Below are 14,709 nucleotides of genomic sequence, written 5' to 3'. Positions count from 1 at the left end.
CCCTGGGACAAGTAAACCATGTCCTCTGAAGAAAGGCAACCCACGTCCGTTTGCCCCTCGAAGGAGACGCAGAAGCACCACGGTAAATATGTGATTTAAAGATAGGTATGTTTTGGAGTAAAACAAGTAACTGTGTCTTTGATTCGACTGTGAGAATGTCTGAAGCTTCCGTGAATGAATTGAATATCTGGGAAGCACAGCTTGTATTCTGTAGAACTGACTGTCATTAACTCTTTGTTGACTGGCTTTAATGTTCAAAGCATGAGTCTATTAAGTTGTTTGGAATTGAATGAGTGTGAAAAGTGATTGTTGAGTGTGTTCATTTCGATTTAAGATTGTGCACCCAGGAATGGGATATAAAATTGAATTATATTTTAAGTTAAAGTTTTATTTTTAGTTGGTTTTGCAACTGTGAAAAGGCAATGAACAATTTTCTGAGGGATAAGCTTCAGCCTTGAAGGTCTGAAGATGTCTGGCAGAAATCTAATTTGGGGTTTGGTACATTGTTTTAATTGGAAACGCTGCTATTGTTTTATTTTACAGTCTAAATTTGAAGACATGTTTTACTGACTGTTATCTTGTTTTAAGGGAAAGAAAGGATAGAAAAGGAGGTATAGGAAAGATTCTGTCCGTTTAAAAAGATTTAAGTTTGTGTAAGGACCTAGTGTTAAGTCTTTTGTTGTAAGAATGTTAAATAACCTTTTCTTTAGTTTTTGGTTTTATTACAGTCATTTGAAAAGGTGCCTGAAGAAAGAGCAAGAAAGTGATGTAATTTACCTATATTTTAAAATAAGCACGTGCTATTCTGTTCTGTGTGTAGTTAATAAGTATTATAAGTTAATAAGTCTGAATTGAATTAATACTGTTAAGGTTAATTGACCTGTTTAAGTTGAAGAACTGGAAATGTCATTTGCAACCACAATGAACTTCCAAGTTTAGCATGTCGAGTTTTGGAGAAGTCTTAAGTTCCGAACAGGGGACTCACTCAGATAACATCAGCAGTTTTGATTTTTAAATATTATTGCAATGAATTGGAATTGGAATCATCTTTGTTGTAAAATTCCTTGGATTAGGAACCTCTGACAAGAGATACAAAAAGTTTGGAAACAATTGGAGTTTAATCTAAAATGCTGTCTTTCCTGATGGAGATGAGTTCCTTTGAAGTTGAAAAATGTTACACATGATTTTGTTGTTTTTAAACCCTAAGGATACCAAAAGGATTGAAAAGGTTTAAAATAGATAGTTCTTTTCGATCAGAAAAGAAAGGTTTCGTAAAGTGACGTGGCTGAGAATGTTTTGCTCTGCCCCCTTGGAGACAAACAAGGAACTTAACCCGCTGCGACTTTTTGCAAAGCTGAGAGTCAAATTTATACATATTGGACATTGTTAAATCTTACATTTCTAAGTTGACAGATAGAATTGGACAAATTAACCCATTGGGCTCAGGGGCAGAGCCACAATGGATTCTTTTTAAGCAGGTGACGGCAGGTTCCAAGGCTGATGTCACAACAAGAGATCCAGCAGCTTAGAGAATTTAAAACTGAATTGCAGACATCAAATATCATAGCATCTTTATCAATGAGACAAAATGCTTGAGAAGGGAAGATAGTTGCAAACACTTCTGTCCTTAACGTACAAAAAGTACAACCAAGTCTGGGCATAAGAAATTGGAATCAATAAACAAAATTTAACTGATATGAGTGGTTATTTAAAGCACTAAAACGGAAATGTATCTGATATTTAAGAGGACATTCAAAGTTTTAGAAAATAACAAATCAGTGGTTTACTGTGTTGGACATTAGCAATGGGTTCTGGTCCATACAGTTGGCACAAGAGTCAATATAAATTTGCATTTACGTTCAAGGGACAACAGTGCATCTGGACGTGTCTCTCCCAGGGATTTTATAATAATCCATCGATATTCCACCTTCTTTCAAGAAGGTTAGAGTGAAAGTTAGGCTGAAAATGGCACCGATAATGAAGGAAAAGGTTTCTTATTTGGGAACAGTAATAACACAGGGAAAGCATGAGACAGAGCAAAAGTGAGTGCTGACAATCCTCGAACTCCCCTAGCGCAAGATATTAAAGCTCTAAAAAAAAAGGGACTGTTCCTATTTCTGGTTATGAGATTAAACAGATAAGAAGCACCAACCCCCATGGTTAATCCCACATTCTAATTACCGACGAGTAAGGTTACGAACCAACAGCCAAAAGTGACTGGTCTCCCTTGCCCGTTCTTGACTACAGGACTAGAAAATAGTCTTGTGATAATAAAACCTAATAAAATTGTATATGATAATGTAAAGCTTGAGTTGGTACCGGTAATATTGATTTTCTCAGATATCCAGCTACCTGACTGGTGCCCTGAGAAGACCCGAGAGTTGTACAAGGTATTACTGTAACAATTGTTGAGACAGGAATTTGGTAATGAGAAAATAATAAAGGGAAAGAGCCATAAACGCAGTTTAGTGAATGACGCAGCCACAGTCCTTAATACAGGAACTTCAATTGTCAATACTGTAGATTTGGAAAATGTGGACCAGAAGGTTAGAACTCTCAGTCAGCTAGTAAAGGATATTTTTTTTAAAAAAGGAACAAAAGGCACAGAATTGGTGTAGCTAAAGTAGGACAGGATCTGTCAAAAACGGTGACAGGACTGGTGAGAGTACGGAATGTCATGCTCATACTATTAATGATATCATAGAAAAGGTAAAGGAGGTCCACGACATTTCAAATAATGAAAGTGTTTGTAGTACATATGGTCCGTGGATGTTAGAACAAACGAAGGAAAATTGGAGGCAAATTGATGCAGGACGGGTACCAGTTTGGATAAATTACACCCAGTTGGAGGACTTAGCTAGTCACACAAATGTTAAAATTATCAGGTGCCAACTCAGAAAACTTAAGGTATGGAAAGGTCAGGAATGTGTAAATACAGGATCTATGAGTATTGGAGTAGTGTTGGGAATACCTGTAATTCTGAGAGATAAGTTAGGGATACAATTACATGAAGTAGAAAATATAGGAGTGATAAGGGGAAAAGATTACATAAAATACAATGATATTTTACCATATGTTGTGGAAATTGGAAAAGAGGTAATTGGAACAACATTGTCCATTGTCTGAGTGTAGTCTGGAAAACCAGGTGATCATATGTCCTCATCCTATATATAAAACGGCAGAATCAAAATGTGGATTTAATACCACTGTAAATTGCACCATGAAGACTAGGAAAGCATTGTCAGGAAAAACCCATGTGGCCTATATGGGAAAGGGGAGATATTGCTTAACCACCACAGCGAGGGAGTACCAGTATGGACATAAACGGACTTGTCCGGTGAACAACAGTATGATTTGGTTCAACCCACAATTACCAACCCGAGTGGGGAAGATGGAGTTGGTACAGATACATGAGCAAAAGACAGAAACGATAACTGTGACAGAAAGTATTAAGGAGGAATTGACAAATTACCTCCGAGAATATGAATATACTATTCAGCCATTGCTCACACGCTTGGGTAAAGAGAGACAGCAGCTGGAAGCCATTGCAAGCTGGAACAACAGTCGAAGATGCTACAAGATGAGATTGACAAGATAAATGATTCTACCTGGCAGGAGGACTTATGGAACTGGGGGTCAAACGTGCAGATACACCCCTGGTTTAGAATTATCTCCCATGTCCTGATAGTGGTTTTGGGTATCATGGTGTTATATGTGACCTACTTAATTTGGCAACTTAAGAAATTGATTAGGCAATGCAAGAGGATGTATGAACACAGGTTGGACAGCTACCCGAAAAGCAATCAGTGTTCGAGCTTGCTCTGTAAAAGGAGGGACAATTAGTTATGCCATAAAAGGGTAATTGGATAACCTTCTCATATGTACTTAAAGTGAGCAAATGAATGACCAATGTACTTTATGAAATTGTATTATGTTTATACAATCGATAATGTAACAGTGATGTTTAAATGAATTTTTAATTGTACAAGTGTACCACCTTTTATGTTGTAAGCAAGTATTTGAAGCCCCTGCAAAACTTATGCCTTTACAGAGTTCCCGCTGCCCCCTTGTGATATAAGCAGGCGACGTATTGAGTGCGACCCCTCCGGGTGTTGAAGGCTGTTTCTCGACAAATAGAGACCATTAAAGGCACCGAGGTGGGATCAAGGGAAGGATTCTTAAAAGGGTTGTAGAAGAGTCAAGAGGGGACTGTGAGAACAGAATTTTAGAATTTTAAGAACAGAATTTTATGGGGACATTTAAACTGAGATTAATCAATCATGTATTGCTGGCTTGGCCTTGCGGCTGGGACAGCGCGATGGCAGAAAAAGATATTATGCTTCAATGACTACTTTAAATACCTCTCCCCTCCACATACGATGATATTGTGTTATCATGGTATGATAAAAGGAGGGATTGTTGGAGAATTTTCTGAGCTTTGCTAATTATTACTTAACTTTGTAGAAATAGAAAAACAGGACGCAGCTTGTAGCTAACCTAACCAATGGTCAGGAAATGTAGACAGAGCAACTGACCACAATCATCTGGCTTAGGAAGGGACAGAGCTCAAGATGGATTTTGGGGAAGTGAAAGCAGAGTGTTCGTTACTGACTCTTCCGCTTTTATCATGTTTGTGCAACCTAGCCAGAAGTAACGGCCAAATATAGTACCTGGAGTGTGTACGTTAAATAGGGAACAATAGCTTGTTCTGCTCGAACTAACGCTCTACTGACCTCGGACATTGCAAAGGGCACAGAGCTGCAGGTGGTCTTGTGGTTGTCCTGTGGTTTCTGCTTAATTGTGAAACTGCTAGCTCTGCTTCTTTTATACTATTTAAGTCCACGGCGATTTGTAGTTGGCGGGAGTAGCGCTGGACCGCATTGAGGTTAGGTGTGCTCCCCCATGATATCATGCTATAAAGGGTTTGATTCCCAACGTCTGAGTCCGGAGAATTTGTTCAACAATTGGGCACAATCTGGATTTTCTTCAACAGGACTCCTGCACTACCTGCCTGCGCCTACTACTCCTCCTGGTGGACGGCCATCCCTCTTCTGCCTGTGCAGCCATTACCTGCGGTGTGGCCACCTCGCTAAACATGCTATCCACGGCGTCCTCAGCACCATGGTCCTCACTGGATACAGGGGTGCGGTGCTTGAGGATTGGAGAAATGCTAACGTTGTACCTCTGATTAAAATAGGAGTGAAAGATAGACAGAATAATTACAGGCCAGTCAGCCTGACCTCAGTCGTGGGCAAATTATTGGAATCTATTCAGACAGATAGGATAAACTGTTACTTAGATAGGCACAGGTTAATCAAGGATAGTCAGTATGGTTCTGTTAAGAGAAGATCTTATTTGACCAACATGATCACATTTTTTGAAGCAGTAACAAGGAAGATAGATGAGGGTAGTGCAGCTGATGTGGTCAACATAGAATTTATCAAGGCTATTTACAAGTTCCCACATGGCAGACCTGTAAAAAAAAATTCCCATGGGATTCAGAGAAATGCAGCAAGGTGGATACAAAATTGGCTTAGTGGCAGGAAACAATGGGTAATTGTTGACGGGTGTCTTAATGACTGTAGGGCTGTTACCAGTGGTATTCCGTGGAGCTCAGTACTGGGTCCCCTGCTTTTTGTAGTATATCTTAACGATTTGGACGTAAATGTAGGGGGCATGGACAAGAAGTTTGCAGACCAGACGAAGATTAGCTGTTTGGCAGATAACAAGGAGGATAGCTGCAGGCTGCGGGAAGTTATTGATGGTCTGGTCAGATGGGCACAAAAGTGACAAATGGAATTTCAGACAGAGAAATGCGAGCTGATGCATTTTGAGAGGTCAAACAAGGCAAAGGAGTACACGATAAATGAGAAAATACTGAGAAGTGTAGAGGAAGTGAGGGACCTTGGAGTCAATTTCCACAGATCCCTGAAGGTAGCAGGACAGGTCGATAAGGTGGTTCAGAAGGCATAGGGAATCTTTACCTTTATTAGCTGTGGTATAGAATATAAGAATAGGGAAGTTATGCTGGAACGGACTAAATCATTGGTTGGACCACAACTTGAGTACTGTGTGCAGTTCTGGTCACCTTATTACAGAAAGGATGTAATTGCACTGGAGAGGGTGCAAAACAGATTTACGAGGATGTTGCCAGAACTGGAACAATGCAGGTTGGAGGAAAGATTGAATAGGCTGGGTTTAGTCTCTTTGGAACAGAGAAGGCTGAGAGGAGATCTGATTGAAATGTACAAAATCTTGGGGCGCCTGGATAGAGTGGAAGTGAAGGATTTATTCACCTTAGCAGAGAGGTCAGAGACGGGGTGCGGGGGGGGGGGGGTGGGGTGTGGGCATAGCTTTATACTGATTGCTAGAGAAATAGAGGGGAGATGAGGACAAACTTTTTTCACCCAGAGGGTGATAGGGCTCTGGACCTCACTGCCTGAAAGTGTATTTGAGGCAGAGATGCTCAACTCACTGAAAAAGAGTCTGGATATGTACCTCAACTAACATAATCTGCAGGGCTAAGAACCAAATGCTGGAAGGTGGGATTGAAATAGGTGGATCCTTTTCTGGCTGGCACAGACACGATGGGTCAAAGTGGCCTCTTTCTGTGCCTTAAACATTTGATATTTCTATGATACTATGGTTCTTGGAAGCTTAAAATACTAAATTATTCCTCTTTTCTGCTGATATTCGTTCTATGTTTTTTTTTACCAATCTTTTACCTCGTAATTCAAATGACATCTGATTCACAGGTCTTTCGAATCAATGTCTGGTTGTTCCACTTAAGAATTCCCTTCCTTAAATGAAAAAAAGTTGGTCAGACTAATCTGAGCAAGATTCCACTCAACTTCACAACCAGTCATTTTGTTTCAGCCTTTTTCAACGTCTGGCCCCAAGTTGCACCATTGCATATTTTGGGATTTTCATGCTTAAAAACTTTTATTTAGAAATTCGCAGTTCTGAATTTTCAATTTACCTCAATGGGGTCCTCAGTTGTGCCTGACCTAACAAGTTACAAATAACGACTACTTATGAATCCAGTATAATTCATTAAGCAAGATGATATAAATACTGAACATAAAAGCACTCAAGGCAATGTGGAAGTTTCTTATCCTTCAAGACCAGGATTCTTTGAATGTTGCCAGCACAGGCGATGCCTTTGTTCTCCTGTCTCTGAATTGACATTACGTTGAACTGTGTTTCAGAATAATTACACCACAGACACCATTGTTAACTGTACCAGCAAAGACTCTGAGTTTCCATCTTTTGGGCTTCCGATTCCTTATTATGATATCCTTTGAGTTAACTCTTCCATTAATTTAACGTGATGTTCATCTGTTGTCACCACACCTCTGTAATTAGAGTGGAGTACGCGAAAAGCATCTCCATCTCTTATTTCCTCGGCTCCAAGAGTTAACATTTCATTGTGTGAACACATATTCCATCCTTGCAGATACAAAGCAGTCGGACAAGCACAGTTTCATCTTCTTATCAACAATGTCAACTACCGTAAACAATTCACCTCAACATTCCCAGGTTGCCAAAGCAATTAAGAATAAATGTGTCCAGTGGAATATCAGGAAAAAATGTTGTTTTTAAACATAAATGTTTTATTCTACAGATACATTTAATTGATCAAGTCAGTTAGCATACATATTAAACTACATGGTTCCTGTTTAATGATAGGTGTCATATCCAGTTCAAGCTTCTTTCACATCAGTTCCTTTAGGGAGAGCAGTCACTCTTCTCCTGACCCCTTTACGAAGTTGATCTCTTTCCCTTTGCTCACTACTCGTTATCTTTTATGATTTCTGTTCATTTACTTCCCATCCTCTTGCTCCAGACCCCCTCTTCCCGTCACTAACAGCTCTAGTGTTTGTCTTTACTCCGACAGGCCATTTTCTTCTGGACCTCCAGCGGTCACCTCTTCTCCATTAACCACTGGATCTTTAAGCTGGTCTCAATTGCTTTGTTTATTAATTAATTTAATAATTGATGTAACTGGATATTTCACGGCGCTCTTTAACTGCTCTCTGAACTCGGACTGAGTGGCCACATAAATAAATGTGTTGGTACAGCAACTTAAATTCCGTAGCATTTATGCGACCTTTTCAAAGATATAAAAAGAATCATCATCTAAGAAATAACCAACATCAAAGATATATAAAATATACACCAGCCACAGAAATATGAAATTGCCAGATATGCTGAAGAGTAAAATCATGGACTTCCTTCTTCTCTCCATTTCACAGTCACTGTGATTATCTTTCTTGCTCTGACCCCTCAGTCTCTGGCGAAGTCGACTGGTCACTAAAATGTGTCTGACCGTCAGAGCGTTCAGCAACAGAATTAAAATGAACGGCAATAATGGTGTTAAAACTTTTTCAACTCTTCTCCATCCAATCCACCGAGGGTCAGTAAAATAGCTTGGCTTATTAGAACAGCTCCATTCGACATTGTCTGTTACCCATCCAGGTTGATATCTAAAGTAGATGGGAATATTTTTCAGACAGAGCAGGATGCCAGTTGTTGACAGAACCACACTCGCAGTTTTCCTGGTGCAATATTTTGATTTCAGCTTCTGGCAACAAATGGCGACAAATCGATCAAATGTGAAAGTGATGGTGAACCAAACGGAACAGTCGACGGCTGCACGGATCAAGGCATAGAGAGGGCGACACACAGAGGTGAGTTTCAGGAAATTTAATGGGAAATAAAAGTTATTGATTCTCCGGAGTATGATCTCAGTGATAATGACCAGTAGATCCGCCGTTGACATGGCCACCAGGTAACGGGTGGTGCAGGTGGAGAGTCCGCAATTTCCCTTGGACAGGATCACAATTGACACCAAATTAACTGTAAAGGAGAGAAGGGAGAAGTGGCTGTAAATTACTGGAAAAACATTCTCCGCTTCTCAACCCATGCAGGAAGGATTTTAGAACGAAAACCGTGTGGATTGGGATCGGGTCCATGACCTCAACCTGCCTCCAACACCAACACTTCCAGATTTAACAAATCCTGGACGGGGGGAGGTACAGCACCCCGCTCACCGGACGCTGGTCAACTAGTTAAATATAGTAATGAGGAGCCAAAGAATGGGTAGACTGGAGAACTGTAGCCGAACTCCAACCACTGCCAGTGTAGGAACCCATTCCGGACTCGAAACACTCCCTGGTGTCGAAGAAATTCCTCCCCGATTCGAACCAGTCCCACAGATAGGAGGCACTCATACGTCTTGGACCACTCTCTCTGATGTATAAATGAGTTAGATTGAAAAGGGAGTTTATTGAGTCAATGCAAATGTGATCACAGCACAGGCTTTCATTTCTACAGGAATATCATTAAAAGAAAAGTGTCATAATAATGTATTATAAAGGTGGTGATTGAACACGTAAATAATGTGTACTCTTCTGGACTACACGTGATAAAAATATCCAGGGTTATCAACAGGTGCACGTATTCTTCACAAAAATAATACCATAACTGGGGGATTATAGTTATCGGGATATGTTGTGGCTCTATTCTGTCGACAAGAGAAGGATGAGTGTTGAACTAAATGAGGCCTTTAAAATTATATAAGGTTTAGAGAGGGATAACGTGGACCTGATATTTTCATCTTTGCTGGTGACCAGTTCTGCATTTCCTGAAAATAAAATGGTCATCAATAAATGCACGATGGAATTCAGGAGAGATCTATTTACTTGTACTGCTGGGAACGTGGAATTGAGACCTCTTGGAGTAGTTGCAATGGGGGGAAAAAACATGACGAAGCGAAGTTAGTACATGAGGGAGACAGGATTGGAAGGATATACAAATAGGAATAGATGAGGTGGAATGAAGAGTGGCTCGTGAAGAGCAGGAAGACAGCCGTGATCTCGTTGCATCGAATGCCCAGTTTATGTGCTGTAAGATCAGTAACTTGTCTATTAACAAGTCATAGTCATCAGTATTTTTCGTAATATTGAAGAGGATTATTTATTATTGCAGTGCACTCATGACCAAACGCTTCTCAGGACCGTGCTCGGGAAGGAAATTAATCAGCACCTGATAGTGCTGTCAACAACTCTACTTAGAGTAAGAGTAAGATGGGGACCCGCATTGAATACAATGACAGATACTCCAGGAAATACACAGTCCCCAGTGTTACGTTGTCCACACCAGTTAGTCAGACACAATCAGTGCAGTTCCAGAGTGACAAAGACTCCCAGTTATACATGATCGCTGAGGTCAGGTGCTCCACTCCAGTTCGTGCACACACACACAGGATAATTCTACATTAACAGATAATTCCAGTCATCCTTCCCCTCTGAGATTTTCCTGTTTGAGCTCTGATTCTACAGAATACAACATTCCACATAATTCAACAACTTTACAATGTAGTGTGCCTTGAGCTTGAAACAGTTGAGACAACAGATTAAAATTGCACAGATAATTCAGGAAATTAATACAATTATATTATTGAATGTGTGTCTTTGTAACTGTAACCATTCGATCTCATGTAATATTATTATTCCCATGGTAATGGTAGAAACCAGCTCATACACAGATTTACAAAACTTCATTGAATATATACACTTACCAGGAACGCCAATTATTGCAAGGGTCACATAGAATATGTTCCTCACCCATTGAATTGGTCGGTGCATTTTCTGCTTGGAGTGATCGGTCTGTTTGTGCTGCATGTAATATCCCTGAAATAGATTCTGAGCTGACACATTCCCAGTGCATTAACTTTATGTCCTCCCGGATCTCCATGGGAATACTGAGGTTGCAAAATTGTTCTAACTTTTTTTCTTAATCTTGAACAAACAGATTACGACAGCTGTGTTAATTCCCTGTTGATGGAATATATTTTCCACTAAAATTGAATTTAACCCATTCCTACCTGCAAGACTGGCCAAATCTGATCACAATAAGCAACTATTCAGAACTGGAAGCTGTGTTAAAGAGAAATGAAGGAAGTCCTACAAAAATCATGAGTCCCATCTGTAGATTTCATGTCGTTTTAGTGATGGCCTTCACTCTGCATGACGATTCTGAAATTAAATTCCTAACGTCAGAGAAGCCTCTAACCGTTCGTCTATACCGTGGATGCTCTCTTTATCTATGCAATTCCGTTTAACAATTCATATATTCAAACAAAAAGTAGTATAGAATGGTTGGAACACAGCAGCTGGCCATTTAGTCTGTCTTGTCTGTGTCAGCTCTCTGCACGGGCAGTTCATCTAAACTTACTCCCACATCTCCTCATCACTGACCTGCATTGTTTTTTTCTCTTCAGTTTGCTTATTCAATTCGCTTCTGATTGAATCTGGCTTCACCACTCTTTCAGCCAGTTCATTTCGTATCCTAAACACGTGCTGTGGAAACATACGTTTTCCCACATGTCCCCATTGATTCTATTGACAATCCATTAAACCCGCGTCCTTTGGTTTTCGCCACATCTGCCAATGAGAGCGGTTTCTCTGTGTCTACTCTGTTTAAACCGCCCATGCTTTGGAACAAATCTATCAGCCTTTCTCTCAATGTGATTGTCTAATCTGTCGGCATAAAACATCTGTGACCCCTGGAATTTTCTCTTGAACATTTTCGACATCCGTTGTAACGTCCACACATTGTTCCTCAAAGTGTGGTGCCTAGAACTGGACACAATGGCAGGATTGTCAATATCGTTCTATCCCTCACACAGTCCGAGCTACTCTGTTTCCCTTTTCAACCTCTTTATCCGATACATCGATGATTGTGGCTTTGTCAAACCCTTCTTTCACATAGAGTTCGAAACTTTAATCAAATTTGCGTTTAAATATCTGTAAACTCCCTCGCCTGAAAACGGTCCATCTGTGACTCTTCACTTCTCTTCCACGAATTCCCTCTCTCCATTTAAGTGGACAGACTTTGCATCAATATTTACTATAATCCACCAACTTCCACAATTATCTTGACCACACTTCCTCCAACTCCACTTTGCATAAATAATAACTTCCATTCTCTCAGTTTTCTCAACACCTTCTGTTTTTCCCAACGATGCCATCTTTCATACCAGAGCTTCTGCAGTCTCTTCATTTCACATTAACAGTGCATTCCTCGCATTAGTTTTGCAGAGGCCTCAGCTTTATATGTTCCATCACCCGAGTGACTGTCCTCACCTCCTTCCCTATTTTCCAGAACCATGATATTAATTCACTTATTCTCACTTTCCAGTCCAACCGCCTCCACCTTCAACACATCATCCACCGACATTTCCACCATGTCCAACTAAAATCGTGAACAAAATATCTTTGTTCACTTTACAGTCACACCCAAGATTTGGTTTGCTTGCCCGCAGCTCCTTTCGATGCAAGTGCAAGAGATACAACAGATTTCCTTTCACCTATGATGATGAGGTCATTAGAAATAAAAGTGGGAGTAGGCCATTCAGACCATGGATCATGTTCTGCCATTCAAAACCATAATAGGTGATCTGAACATGGCTGTAATTCCAATTTCCCGCCAGACAGCAGTAAGTCTTCACTTCCTCGTCAATGAAAAGTCTGTCTAAACCAGCCTTGAATATATTCAATGACCCAGACTCCACTGATTTCTGTGTAAGTGAATTCTAAATGCGATGGAACTTTCAAGAGAAGAAATTCCTCCTCATCACCATTTTAATTGGAGACCGCTTATTCAGAAACGGTGGACAATGTGCTGAGCTCAGGGCCGGGCAGGGCACCAATGTACCAAACATCTGGGCTTCGACTTAGGCAGCAAGGTGAAGGCTGGTCCTTCTTGTTCCTTGGATGTGGGCATTGCTGGCGAGGCTGGGATTTGTCATCCATCTTTTGTTTCTCTTTGGAACGAGGTGGGGAGCCACCTTCTTGAAACGCTGGACTCCATCTGCTTCCGGTGCATCCCCCAGTGGAATTAGAAAGGAAGTTCCAGGATTTTGACCCAGCAATAATGAAAAAATGGCGATGTAGTTCCAACTCAGGATGTCTGTGGCATGGAGGGAACATTCAGGTGTTCATGTTTCCATGCGTCTGCCGCCCTTAGCCTTTTAGGTGTTAGCGGTCTCGTGCTTGAAAGGAGCTGTCAAAGAAAATGTTGGAACTTCCTGCGGTGTGATATTGTATATGGTTCACACGGCAGCCACTGTGTGCTGGTGGTGGAAGGAGTTAAGTGTTAATATGGAGCACCAGATGTACATCAAGCAAGCCCATTTGCTTGGAACTTGCTGAGGCGCTTGGGGTTTGTTGGCGGCGGCACAGATCCAGGGAAGTGGAGTGTTTTCCATTATTCCTGACTTATGAACTAAGAACAAAGAACAGTGCAGCACAGGAACAGGCCATTCGGCCCTCCAAACCTGCGCCAATCTTGATGCTTGTCTAAACTAACACCTTCTGCACTTCCAGGGTCCATATCCCTCTATTCCCTTCCTATTCATGTATTTGTCAAGATGTCTCTTAAATGTCGCTATCGTATCTACTTCCACCACCTCCCCTGGCAGCAAGTTCCAGGCACTCACCACCCTCTGTGTAAAAAACTTGCCTCGCACATCCCCTTTAAACTTTGCCCCTCGCACCTTAAACCTATGTCCCCTAGTAACTGATTCTTCCACCCTGGGAAAAATCTTCTGACTATTCACTCTGTCCATGCCGCTCAAAACTTTGTAAACCTCTATCATGTCGCCCATCCACCTCCGTCGTTCCAGTGAAAACAATCCGTGTTTTTCCAACCTCTATTCATATCTAATGCCCTCCAGACCAGGCAGCATCCTGGTAAACCTCCTCTGTACACTCTCCAAAGCCTCCACGTCCTTCTGGTAGTGTGGCGACCAGAATTGCACGCAATATTCTAAGTGTGGCCTAACTAAAGTTCTGTACAGCTGCAGCATGACTTGTCAATTTTTATACACTATGCCACGACCAATGAAGGCAAGCATGCCATATGCCTTCTTGACTGCCTTATCCACCTGCGTTGCCACTTTCAGTGACCTGTGAACCTGTACGCCCAGATCTCTCTGCCTGTCAACACTCCTGAGGCCTTATAGATTGCGATGTAAAAGTCAGTGGATGATTTATTTATTGCATAAGTCCCAGCGTCTGATCTTCTCTTGGAGCAACAACATTGATTTGTCTGGCCCAGTTCTGATCAAAGGTAACGCCTATGATATTGATAATATGATAATTGGGGAGTGACCACGATGATGGATATCACGGGGAGTTGGTTAGATTCTCTCTTGCTGGACAGAGCAATTTACTGGAAAATGTGTGATGAGATTTTTAGCTTCTTTTTATCAGCACAAGCCTGATGCAAACAATGCACAATATGTGTTTTTTTGTTAGAGTGAAGGTAGACAGGTTCACTTTGGCCGTCATTCAACCAGACTAATGTTCGTCTCATCTTGGCCTCAAGTTTGACCAAATAAGTGAAAGCGGCAAATCATAGAGTAGATGGAGGGAGTATAAACTGTCATTGATCTATTTGCTGAAACAAGCCACGAGCTTCATGATTGGCTGTGATAATTTCCAATCGATACATTGTCACGATAAAGAGAACAAGGACAATACACAGGGTTGCATAACATATGGACAAGAGGAGGGATCATTGGATCTGATACAGGCTCTTTGGAAAGTTCTGCTGCTATCCATAGAACCATGGGGCTTGCAAAGCTTACTCTGAGCAATTACATGAACCAACTCTTCCCACTACATGGCGGGACATCGTAGT

At 41.1% G+C, this 14,709-nt stretch overlaps 1 pseudogene; it reads right to left on the bottom strand.

The window, feature by feature from the left end:
- Window positions 1–7,963: 7,963 nt before the first annotated feature.
- LOC137365649 (probable G-protein coupled receptor 139) lies at window positions 7,964–10,649 on the bottom strand (annotated as a pseudogene).
- Between the last annotated feature and the right edge of the window lie 4,060 nt (window positions 10,650–14,709).

This window comes from Heterodontus francisci, unplaced genomic scaffold (genome assembly GCF_036365525.1).
Source record: "Heterodontus francisci isolate sHetFra1 unplaced genomic scaffold, sHetFra1.hap1 HAP1_SCAFFOLD_136, whole genome shotgun sequence".
Classification (NCBI taxonomy): Eukaryota; Metazoa; Chordata; class Chondrichthyes; order Heterodontiformes; family Heterodontidae; genus Heterodontus; species Heterodontus francisci.
This window is presented reverse-complemented; position numbering and strand designations above follow the sequence as displayed.